Here is a 12001-nt window from a genome sequence, read left to right as displayed (position 1 = left end):
CTTACACATGTACAAGGTTCAATAGGACATGACTATTTCCGCATTAAGGGAGCAAAACAAACTGAAACAAAAACTAGGTATCTTGGGTAATTGTTTTCTCTCCTTTCCAAATGAACTTTTTCAAGGGAAACTGTATATCATGACTTGATGATAGCATGAAGGTAATGACAGGCTATATCTATTGATCAGGTCAAACTTCTGATGCATCACTTTAACAGAACTGGAAGGAAACGTCACCTGTGAAAGTAGAGGATCATTGAGGAGGTGCGAGAGGAAAGGTGGTAGAGCATTGGTCTCACAATACCTGGGTGCACTGTCAGAACACTAGGAATCTCCAATTATTAGCAGGTCCCTCCATAAGGACGTTAAGCTGTCAGTCCTGGGATTACTGCTTACAATGTACATGTACTTCCAAGCATTCATTTTTTAAAAACAAATCCAGTAAATAAAAACGACCATCTCCACCAATTTATATCAAGTTTAATATCCTACATAAAGACCATCAAAATAAGACATGAAGAATGGCAGTTCATAGACAATCTTCAAGGGCAGGTTCCTATACATGTTTCTATGGAGACAATTATTCAGTGAAATCCACAGTAGTAATCATTATAGGACATGCCTAAAGTAAGTTTGCCTGTACATATCAATCTGAAAGTACTTGAATCTTTTTGTCAAGACTGGGTCCAAGGGACACAGTCTGTTACTTCAGTTTTATAGATTAATTTTAAGTTAAATATGGATGTAGGCCTGCAAAATGTACTCTATTGAGATAAAAATTGATTTTCAGACATATGATTGGTGATTACCGGTAAGCTTTCAAAAATTGATTTCAGCTCTTCAGTGAAATATACCCCCTGCAGTGATGGTGACAGTAAATGCAAGTGGAACCCACCTGGTGGGATGGTTTCAGATCATTCTACAGCCTAGACTTATTTTTGTGAGCGGGAAAAAGATGTGAGCCAAAAGATGATGAAAAATCAATATGAATTCAAACTTCATAGTGCTAGCTAAACATAGCAAAATTCATTATTCTACCTCTGAACGAAGTACACTGTACATGTAAATAATTCTACAATTCAAAATATGAAAAAAGGAAACCAGGCAAAAATATGTGATCCCTCAGGCAAAGACATACCTGCCTCGTGCCTATCTTGAGAGCCAAGAAATAGGAATAAATTAGTAAGAAATTTTCAGAAATAGGAACATTCTTTAATCCAAAATATTCCAGTATAAAGAGGAACATGCAGGGTGAAAATAATATTCTTTTCCCCAATACTAAGAGGAACACTTAAAAAACAAATAAAAAATTCAAAAAAAATGAAGAGTAGACCATGTGTACATGTAGTTTGGAATTACAGGTCAAGTCCACCCCAGAAAAATCCTGATTTGAATAGAGAAAATTGAAACTAGCATAATGCTTAAAATTTCATCAAAATCGGATGTAAAAAAAGAAAGCTATGACACTTCAAAGTTTTGCTTATTTTTCACAAAACAGTGATAAGCACAATTCAGTAACATGCATATGAGACAGTCAATGATGTCCATCACCCGCTATTTCTTGTTTTTTTTATTGTTTGAATTATACATTATTTTATTTTTTACACTTTTGACAATAAGGACCAACTTGACTGAACCATATAGCATTAAACAATGCTAATTACACATGTTCAGGGAGAAATTAATTGTTGTTTCACTTGACAATGATGAGAAAATTAGAGTATTTCATATTTTATATAATAAAATACAAAATAGAGTGGATGACATCATCAGTCTCATTTGCATACTGACCAAACTTTCTTATTTTACATCCGATTTTGATGAAATTTTCAGTTAAATTATGCTCGTTGGATTTTTTTCTTTTTACTGAAATCAACTTTTTGTTAAGGTGGACTTGTCCTTTATATTTGTATTTGATTTGAATCCAAATCTATGCTACGATGAGTACATTATTAAAGTTAACGGTATACTGGTGTGGTATCTATCCTAGAAAATAAAGTCTTAAATTGGTACAAAGTCAAATTAAGTATACCCTTTTTCGGTACATGTACTTGGTGTTTTTTACTCCATTATATTAACAGTACATCTTAAAGTCAAATCTTGAAATAGATAGGTCTAAGTTACATGTAGGCCTACCTATTTAGAAATGTACGTGTACATGTAGATCTAACGTTAGAGTCTACATGATTTTTTTTTTTACACGAATGATATTAACTTGTCAATGGAAGTTCCCTCTGCAGCCCTGGGATTTTAAAAGTAATTCATAGGAAAGACACGACATTCATTCAAAAGTTTATGTTACCTATAAATAGATCTAAATGTAGGGTGTAACACAAAAAGTCATGTTTGTCACTGTCAGTGTCAGTCAGTCAGTCACACTCATTCACTTTAAATATCAGCATCAAATAAAAATATTTAAAGGTAAATGCTAGTTTTGGTAACAATATCAAAATGAGTTCGTACAGAATCCAATGAAATGACCACCAAAGTGTCTGTTTGTATAAATAAAACGCATGTGCCAAAGGATTCTGGAAGAAATTGTGTAATTGCTGAGAAATCATCAAATAAGCACAGGATAGAGCGTCGGGCTCGACGCTCTAAGCAATAATTATACATTGTCCCATGTGCGCTTATCTGTGTTGGGGATCTTCAGTGTGAACATTTTTCAGCGTAGATTTCAAGATTTCACAAAGTTCAGTTAATATAACTGTACCAGATCTAGATCCTCGATGATAAACTGACAATAAGTACGACAATACACCAGACGGTGGACTGTACTGTTTCCAGAAGAAAAAGAATAATTAAGCCTTGTTTTATACCCAGTTGTTGTTTGTCCGGACGGGTTGTGTGTACGGACGATCAATTTTAGAAAGTCATTTGGAAAAATTTACAAGTGAAGTTTCATCAATTTTTAGTACAAAATGTTAGGAAATATTGCAGAGAACAAAATGAAAGATGATTACAGCTATTGAATTCATATTTTTAGTGTAATCCAAAGACAAAAAAAGAAGGCTTCAAAATTATAAAGTGTCCGGACACCCGACACCCCATCCTACAGACTTTCTCATGAAATCAGTCATTCTTCAGTGTTTACTGCAACTAGATTCTACTGCCAATTTTCTTTACTTACTTACTTTACTTACTTTACTTTAAGTCCTCGATGCTGTAGGCTTGAGTTGAGTGCCTGTTCATCGATCGGAGTATCTCCTCTGGTGGTAGTACAGTATCCATTGTATTAAAACAAAATATATATACCGGTACTTAAGACGAGAAAGGACTGACAGAAGTGTGTACATGTATGCTAGAAACCGTGGAAAGACAAAGACAATACTGCCTACACTGGCTTATAGAGCAAATCATAATTCCTTGACCAGTGCCTATCTAGACGAATTTTGAAGGAGTTGACTGAAGGGGCTGAAATAACACTGTCAGGAAGACTATTCCACACATCTACAACCCTGTTACTGAAAAAGTACTTTCTAATATCAAGCCTAGAAAATTTCTTCTCCAACTTCAACCTATGACCTCTAGACCTCCTCTGTGACTTAGTGAAAGGGTTGTGTTGTGTGTAATATATTCCAGTCATGTACTTGTAGACATCAATCATGTCACCTCTCCTTCGCCTATGAGCAAGACTCGGTAATTTTAGTTTCATGAGACGTTCCATATAAGACAGATTTCTAAAACCTGGAATCATTTTTGTGGCTCGCCTCTGTACACTTTCTAACTTTCTTTGTTCACTCAATTTATATGGTGACCATGCAGCTTGTCCATACTCTAATAGGGGTCTGATAAGACCTTTAAACAAATATGACATTGTAACTGCATCCAGATGAACAAAAGATCTTCTAATGATTCCTAGGACTCTGTTTCCCTTTAATTCTCTTTAATTGTTGTAAGATTGAAAATAAGGAAACATATTCATGAATCACAATTGGTTGCAACCATAACGACAAACTAACTCATCACCATCTCTTTCTTCATTCACCATCATTCACAATCAATATCACTTTCGTGCACAAAGTATTTGAACTCAGCTCACGCTTCGCCCCCACATACCAATGTTAACTCGACTCAGCGGGGAAGCTTCGGCGGCGTACAAGACTCAACTGCCCTTTCACGAGCGGGTGGAAAAGCGGTGCACTCAAACACAACAAAAGACTTCCACTTTAATGCTTTAAAACAACCCACACGTCATTCAAACTACTGTGGATGCACAAAGGAAATGATCCGTATCTGCACTTTGATTGTAATAAACCAACCTATACTCTTAAGCAAACATGAATGCAAACAAAAGTGTAAACTTGTGACACATACCTTTCTTCAGGTGCAGGTTCGACTGTTAATCTCGTATGCTACTCAAGTCTATGTGCCTTCTAAATGGCATTCTCTTCTTCGCATACGTACCGTGTAGTAGAGGTATCGCGAGATCAAATTAGATTATGAAAACAACACTTTATGGTGCGCCGAGGCACAGAAAACGATGAATGAAGTCCCCACGGAAGTGGGTCAACTTGCATTGCCTGCGTTGCATTGTTTATGAATAAGTTGGGGATGGGTGTGGGGGAGGTACAGGTGGAGGGGAGAGGAGGGGCGGGGTCCACAAAGACAATTTCGTTGCTGACACCCGGGGGCTGACACATTTTAACGTGGTCAGAAAAAGATAACTTGCCTAGTTAGCCGAGTCTGTATCATTTAAATCTTATTGAACGAAACAAACAAGGGAATATAGTTCCTTTTCAATTTTACTTCATGCACGGTTTCAGCGGGGGTTTCAGATAGGCCTATCTGATCGTCGCAAGTCAAATAGGCCTAATGAGCAATGTTCTTCATTCATTTATTATAAAGATCGAGACAATAGACAATAGATAGTTGACAATCATGAAAGTAGGTCTATTTTTATTTTATTTCTGAAAAGATTAGTCTCCTCAGTTTAGCATATCGAAATATCTAATTCTATTCTACAAGAAATCAAAAGGCAGTTGTAAATCATTTTAGAAAACATAAAAATTCCATTTTCATTCGAAATGCAGGACACATATTTTGCGCCTAGAACATAGGCGGATCCAATGGGCGAGCCCCCCCCCCCCCCCTATTCGCGGAGCAAAAAAAGGGGGAAGAAAGAAAAAAGGAAAAAATAAGGAGGGAAAAGAGAGGAGAAAAAAGAGGAGAAAGATGGGTTAATAAAATAAAATAAGGGAAAGACTTGGAAAATAACTTAAAGGAATCTTTCATGTCACTATATAAACTTTGCGCTCACGCTCGCACTGCCTGTTTGGTGATTTTAATATGGAGTTTAAATATCAAATATACAAAACATAATTATTTCACCTCGGAAATCGAACTTCCGTTGTTTTGTGTGATTTACAAATTGATTTTCAAAAAGTGCTCTGTAAAAATGTAAGTTTTATGGTCTGAATGTTAATATTTTCTGCTCGAGCTGCGCGCTCGCAAATTTTTATTTATCAGGTACCTATTATTTTCGTGTATTCCAAAAAGTTTTCAAAATATCCCTGTTCAGTCAAAATGGGTATCAGCCAGCGCTGCATGCTCGCATTTTGATTGGCAAGTTATGTATGTCACAATATTGATCCCCTTTTCATGATAGTTTATTTAAAAAAATGGCTCGCAATTTGCGCTCGCATTAATGGTTAAAAATATATTAACTGATGCATCCTAATTATAATTACAAAAGTGCTTGAAATATCCAGTTTTTAGGCCATAATATCATCAGATTTCGCTCCCTCATTAGGCATTAATGAATAACATATTAACTTAATAATTAAATTGTCTCTTTTGTTTCTTGTCGTGCTTAGCAAGAGGAATAGGATGATATAGTCATCATTTTCATATGATGACATGTCCTAAGGATGTCCCTGTCCTATGTCAAAACTTAAAGTAATAATAATGAAAAATCAGCTCTTTATTAAGTCCGATCCATATCCACCTCCCAATTTTCATACAAAGTGCTTGAAATATAGAGATAAAATGGACTTTTTTTCAGATCGGAATATCAAAATAATTGTTTAAGCTCGCGCTTCGCGCTCGAATGCATATATAGGTTCTAGGTCTAAATATGAACACGCGCACGCATGTTTATTCAGATACTCAACTTGTCCAGTATTTAAATCACTATCCAGTTTCAGATCACAATATTTAAATGTTTTTGCTCGCGCTTTTTACTCTCATTATTAATGTAGGAAGATCCCATATTTCTCATTCTTTTCATGATTTCCAAAACATGAATAGAGTCCCGTTTTAGGTCTACATCTCGATTTTTTTTCCGCTCGCGATTCGCGCTCCCATTATTGTTTAGTTTCTGTTTAAGTTACAAAAAGTGCTCATAATTTCCATTCCTTAGGTAAAATTGTCAAAACATTTCAGCTCGCGCTTCGCGCTCGTATTATTTGATTTTTAAATATGTAACGTCTTCATGGCCAACTGCATGCAGTCTTTATACAGGTACCTTTTCCATCAGTTCATTTCTGCTCGCGCTTCGTGTTAGTAGTATAATTATTTAGCTGCATACACATCTTTTTTCAGGATAACAAACATTCCCCCAGAATGTTCAAATTTTTAATAAAGATACATAAGATTTCAAAAAAAAATTAGCTCGCACTTCGCGCTCACATTGCATAGATAAAAATTATGATATTATATATTTATGTTGATTTATAAGACCATGGACCTACTAGTATTAACCTACTAGTAGGTCCATGATAAGAATTATGCTAAGAAGTGACTATTAGGACTACCCCTTCAAAGAAACCAAAAATCATTTTCGAACGGCCGCTAGGGGAAAATATGTCTGAAAACTCCCCCCCCCCTTACTGGCGAAGGCTGACTCCGCCCCTGTATATGGGAGCAGGAGAGAGATGGGCCATGTTTTCTAAACATGATCCACTTTGTCTACATTTCATTAGGACTCATGATCCTAGTTGGTATAACGTTAGTATCCCATTGCCACTTTGTCTGTAATTTCAGATTTTATTAGGCTATTTCGTCTATCCATTTTATCTTTAGGCCTATAGATGACCTGTTTATTAACCAAATTTTCAAATAACGAAATGACAAATAGGTGACGTGACAAGTAGAACTTCTGGGCATTAGATTTGACCAAGTGTCGATTGCATGGACTAACAATAATAGTCCGGCCTTAGAAAGGCCATTGGCCTCGGGATTGGCCTATGCTGGCTCCCTTGTATTCTCATTATTCTGTTGTTATTCTGTTTTTGTATCCTTATTTGTATATAGTGTATTCTATGATTTGTATGTTGTATGTTTCTTAATGAGAATTGGAATAAATAAATGAAAATGAATGAATGAATGAATAGCCCACTTTAACCATGTAGATTAGACCATCTGCTTGTAGACCATATAGAAACCATAAGGTTCGGTCGATATAATTACTTCAACAAAACGAGGACAAAAGTTGGTCATTTCTATAAATCAGTCCTACTATTTAAAGCGGCTTGAAGGTATATAGATAAAACGAATAGAATAAGTGTGTGTGTGTGTATTTTAGTTTTGTCAGACGTGTATCAATCAGATATGATTATTTATGTGTGGGACCGACCTTTAACGTCACCATCCGAAAGACGTGACCAGGGCTCGAACCTCGAACCTCTGCATCAATATGTAACTTCCCCACAGCTTGGATTACAGGCGCACGCCACAACGCCCAGTTCCTTTCGTGTTTTTAACGCTAAGGTTCCTTTCGTGTTTTTAACAAGAGATGGCGCTATACCTTTAATCACTTATTTACATCAGTAACTACTATTACCCTGAATACATCAGGAGGGAAAACATGGAACAATGCCACAACAAAAAAGAAATTTACACAAAAAAGGCAAGAACTGCGCCACAGAGGACTGGTATATAAGGTTGGCCCATAATGCATGATTTTCTTTGAAAAGTAATCCAAATTGTTAAAAAGACAAATAAAAGCAAAAAAGAGAAAGGAGATGAGTATCGAATAGTCTATGAAATAAACGAAATAAACCGGACATCGCATGAAAAAAAAATCGCAAAACACTTTGCATTTAAATTTTTTTATTTTTATTTGATTTTCAAAACATCTTTAATGATGCTAATGATACCCAAATCAATGAATTTGGAGCAGTAATTTTGTTTATGCCTAAAATCTCAGTTATTTTCAAATTACTTGTGAGACAGATGAAGAAAACAAAGGGAACTGACCCTTCCTAAACGTGACAAGGTCAATGATTAAATTGTTTTTGGTAAATCCCTGTATCAATGTGTATCAATACTAAGCAATAAATACGGTAAAATAATTGTTGAAAATATATTGAAACTTTTTCCAAACATTGTGTGAAAATTCATAATGTCGCAAAATTTTAAATATAATACTTAAATGAGCACCAAAACAATTATCTTACTATCATTCTTTTCGCTAGAAGGTCATAATTGCACGTGTTTTCCTTCAGCAAGAAATTTATCCACACTGTGCTGCACTCGACCCAGGTGAGGTGAATGGGTACCGCAGGAATTTATTCCTTGAATGCTTGAGTACCTAGGCAGCCCAGCCAAAGCCGGGGTAATAGCAGGGCCCACAGCTGGGAGAACAGTTTTCGGAACTGAAGTGGTTACCCTGGGTAATATACCGCTATTATTCTTCTTCTTATTATTATTATTATATAATACCTACAATATTAAATTCTTTTACGAAAAATTACTTTAAATCCATTGCTCTCCTTTTCTGGGACACTAGCTCGATATGAAATAGATCTACCCTTACTATTCTGCAGAAAAAAAGAAATTGCTGTCACCTAAAGATCGATCTCACCCCACCCTCGGATCTCCTCTGTCTACAAAATTCTCCCGCGCCTCCACTGACAGAAAGTAATCACGAGACTAACGTAGATTTTTTTTTTTATATTTAAAAAAATATATATCATTACATTTCGCCCGGCACCAGCGGTCTCTTGGCACACAGCAAAATCTGTGGTGTTAACCGGTGTACATAGAGGACCACACCAATATACACCGGTGATAAATTTGTGGTGTTAGTTTTACACCTATAGGTGTTATTACAACACCTATGGTTGTTACATTTGCACTCTTTGGTGTTATGTTCAATCTCTAGGGTGTTATTTTAACACCTCAGGATGTGGTCTCTATTAACACCAATTGGTGTCAGTTTTAACACCACAGTTTTTACAGTGCAGAATCATAAATGTTTTGCAATTCAGGGGCGGCAATTATCAGAATACGGGTCTAAATAGCAGATCTTGAATGAATGAATCTGCAGGAACTTAAGTGATTACAAAAAATGACCCAATTTCTGGGGTTTTATTCTTCTTTTTTGTGTGTGTAAACCCTTTCTTGGTCTATGTGGGACCTTCCTAAAATAATAATATTATTTTATTAATAATGTTATTTATATTATGTCCAGAGCTGTTTTTAATTTATATGAAACGTTCAAATTCTTTCATGACTTAAGAAGTTCATGAAGTTGCAAAATTGTGCGTCGGGCTCAGAGGTACAATAGGTTAATTATCTAATGGAATGGCCCGTATCTGTATTCTGAATGCTAGTGGAAATTACACGGTTTTGGGATGCTAGGTTTGGGGTTGACCCATGGAATTCAAAACTTGGTATACTTGATAGGAAGAAAAAAATAAAACCTGGTGAAAATGATTGGGTGGGTGCTGTGTGTTGGAAATGGGGTGAAACCCCGCATATTATAATGTAAAATGAACCAGTTTAGTTTATATTCAGCGCTGACAAAACCGGTCATTATCCTGCTTGCCAACCTAACGTCTACAGAATCTGGAGATTATAATAAGAAACAATAATAGGCTGTTGTATGATATAACTCACGAAAGGCATCTCCTGATAAACTACTGTTTCATTGTGATTTGTGAAAGAGCGCCATCTTGTTGCGACACATGAGAAGTAACTTGTGTTATTCAATGCTGTTTGATCATAATTATAGAGAATAATGATTTTACTCACAACTTTTTTTAAAAAAAGAAAAAAAGGTATTATCTGGAACGTATAGGGAACATTGTTAATCAATATGTACATCTGTCAATCGATCAACTTGTTTATTAGTTCACATCACAACATGTAAACAAAAAAAAGAGAAAAGGAAGGGGTAAAAATATTTCTTTCATTCGCTTTGTTGATCCATACAAATCTCCCTCTCTCTTTCTCCCTCCCTCTTGCTTTTCTGTCACTGATCTATTCTTTTTTTTTTTTTTTGGGGGGGGGTTAAATGTAACCATTTAGTCTACAGATTATCATATACCATCATGGCTAAACCATCTTAGTCTTCTATCAATTTGGTCTAATTAATATTTGGTCCAAGTAGGCCTATTACTTGGTCTAATACCCGGGTCTAATACCCACTATTCTGTCATTAATTTTAGTCAAATGCCCAGATGGTCTAGTACAAGTTCCAATTCGTCTATTTTGTACTCTGTCTAATGATGAATAAAATAGTTAAAAAAGACAAGTCCACCTCAACAAAAAGTTGATATGAATAAAAAAGAGAAAAAGCCAACAAACATAACAATGAAAATTTCATAAAAATAGGATGTAAAATAAAAAACTTTCATTGTGACATTGATGCGCATCCTGGTCGGTATGCAAATGAGTGACTGATGACGCCACCCACGCACTATTTCTTTTGTATCATATTAAATAAAATATGAAATATTCTCCTCATTATCCTTTTAAAACAATTTTTGTCCCTCCCTGAACATGTAGGATTACCAATGTTCAACATTTAATGGTTCAGTCAAGTTGGTCCTCATTGTCACATCGTTAAAAATGGAAATACTGTATAATTCAAACAATAAAAAACAAAAATAAACAGTGAGGGACATCATTGAGTTTCTCATTTTGTATATCAATGAGTTGTGCATAATCGTTGTGTGAAAATAAGCGAAACTTTAGAATGCAATTACTTGATTTCATATCCGATTTCGAGAATTTGTTCAGTGTTGTGCTTCTCTAATTTTTCTATATTTACTAAAATTAATATTTTTTCTGGGGTGGATTTGACCTTTAATGCACAGTCAACATTTTCATATTGACTCAGTGGTGTAAGGTGAAATGGGTGTAACTTTCAAGGTTATTATACAAAATTGGAAATGGTCCAAATAGCAATTAGACCAAAAGTTTAACAAACTAGTTGTAGAGGAGCAGGCGCGGGAGGCAAAATAAAAAAATATGTAAAAATGTCATGAAAACAGGTGTTCCCCTTCTTTTGAAATTGAAGACCTTTTTTTTGCTTTTAATTTTTTTTTCAGGTACGAAAAATCCTTTGTGGTTGAAGACTTTTTTTGGGTTATTCCTTTGAAAAATTTGCCCCCCCCCCCTTTGGAAAATCCTGGATCCGCCCCTATAGAGGAAGAACCAGAATTAGACCATGCCATGCGAGACAAGACCAAACTGATAGTATACCAAGGAGGTGTAGACTGGAGTTGCATTATCATCCATTTTATCATCTTTATATTTGTCTCCTTCCTTCCCTGCCACCATTCATCTTTATTAGTTTCTTTTATTCACCACCCTGCCATTCTTATAGATTTTACCAATCACTTTTTTGTTTAAAAAACAAATAGAGGTATTATCTAGAACGCATAGGGAATATCAATTATCCTGCCATTCTTATTTTTTTTGATTTTGCTCTTTCTCACACGCACATTCCCTCTTTAAACAAAAAAATCCATGCCCTATTCCTTCATCATAATTCACCCCCCCTCTTCTCACTTATTTTGCTCCATGCAGTCTTTTATGTTCTTCATAACTCAAGCTCTTTTACTGACCTCTCTACTAATCTTTCCAGGTCTAACACCCCCCCTCTTTGCTCCATTATTTTCATCTTATTTGTGTACCATCTTATCACTCATACTCTTTTACTACCCCCCGTCGAATTCTCACTCTCTCCTATTATATCCTATTTTCATCAATCAAGCTCTTTTACTGCTCTCTCCTTTCCCCCGTCTATTTATCTCACTCTCTTCTCATT

The 12001-nt window shown here is 35.5% G+C and overlaps 1 protein-coding gene across 6 annotated transcripts in view; it reads right to left on the bottom strand.

The window, feature by feature from the left end:
• Nucleotides 1-4318, bottom strand: part of LOC121422103 (liprin-beta-1-like) — a 111309-nt gene extending 106991 nt beyond the window's left edge. For 2 of the 6 annotated variants that reach the window (XM_041616925.1, XM_041616926.1), the window contains exon 1: nt 4060-4318. The gene's annotated coding sequence lies outside the window, so the exon portion shown is untranslated. The remainder of the gene's footprint in view (nt 1-4059) is intronic. The other 4 variants (XM_041616920.1, XM_041616923.1, XM_041616922.1 and 1 more) reach the window with 2 other exon arrangements.
• Nucleotides 4319-12001: the final 7683 nt, after the last annotated feature.

This window comes from Lytechinus variegatus, chromosome 9, assembly GCF_018143015.1.
Source record: "Lytechinus variegatus isolate NC3 chromosome 9, Lvar_3.0, whole genome shotgun sequence".
In the NCBI taxonomy this organism is placed as follows: Eukaryota; Metazoa; Echinodermata; class Echinoidea; order Temnopleuroida; family Toxopneustidae; genus Lytechinus; species Lytechinus variegatus.
Note: the sequence above shows the minus strand (reverse complement) of the source record. Positions and strands in the feature narration are given on the sequence as shown.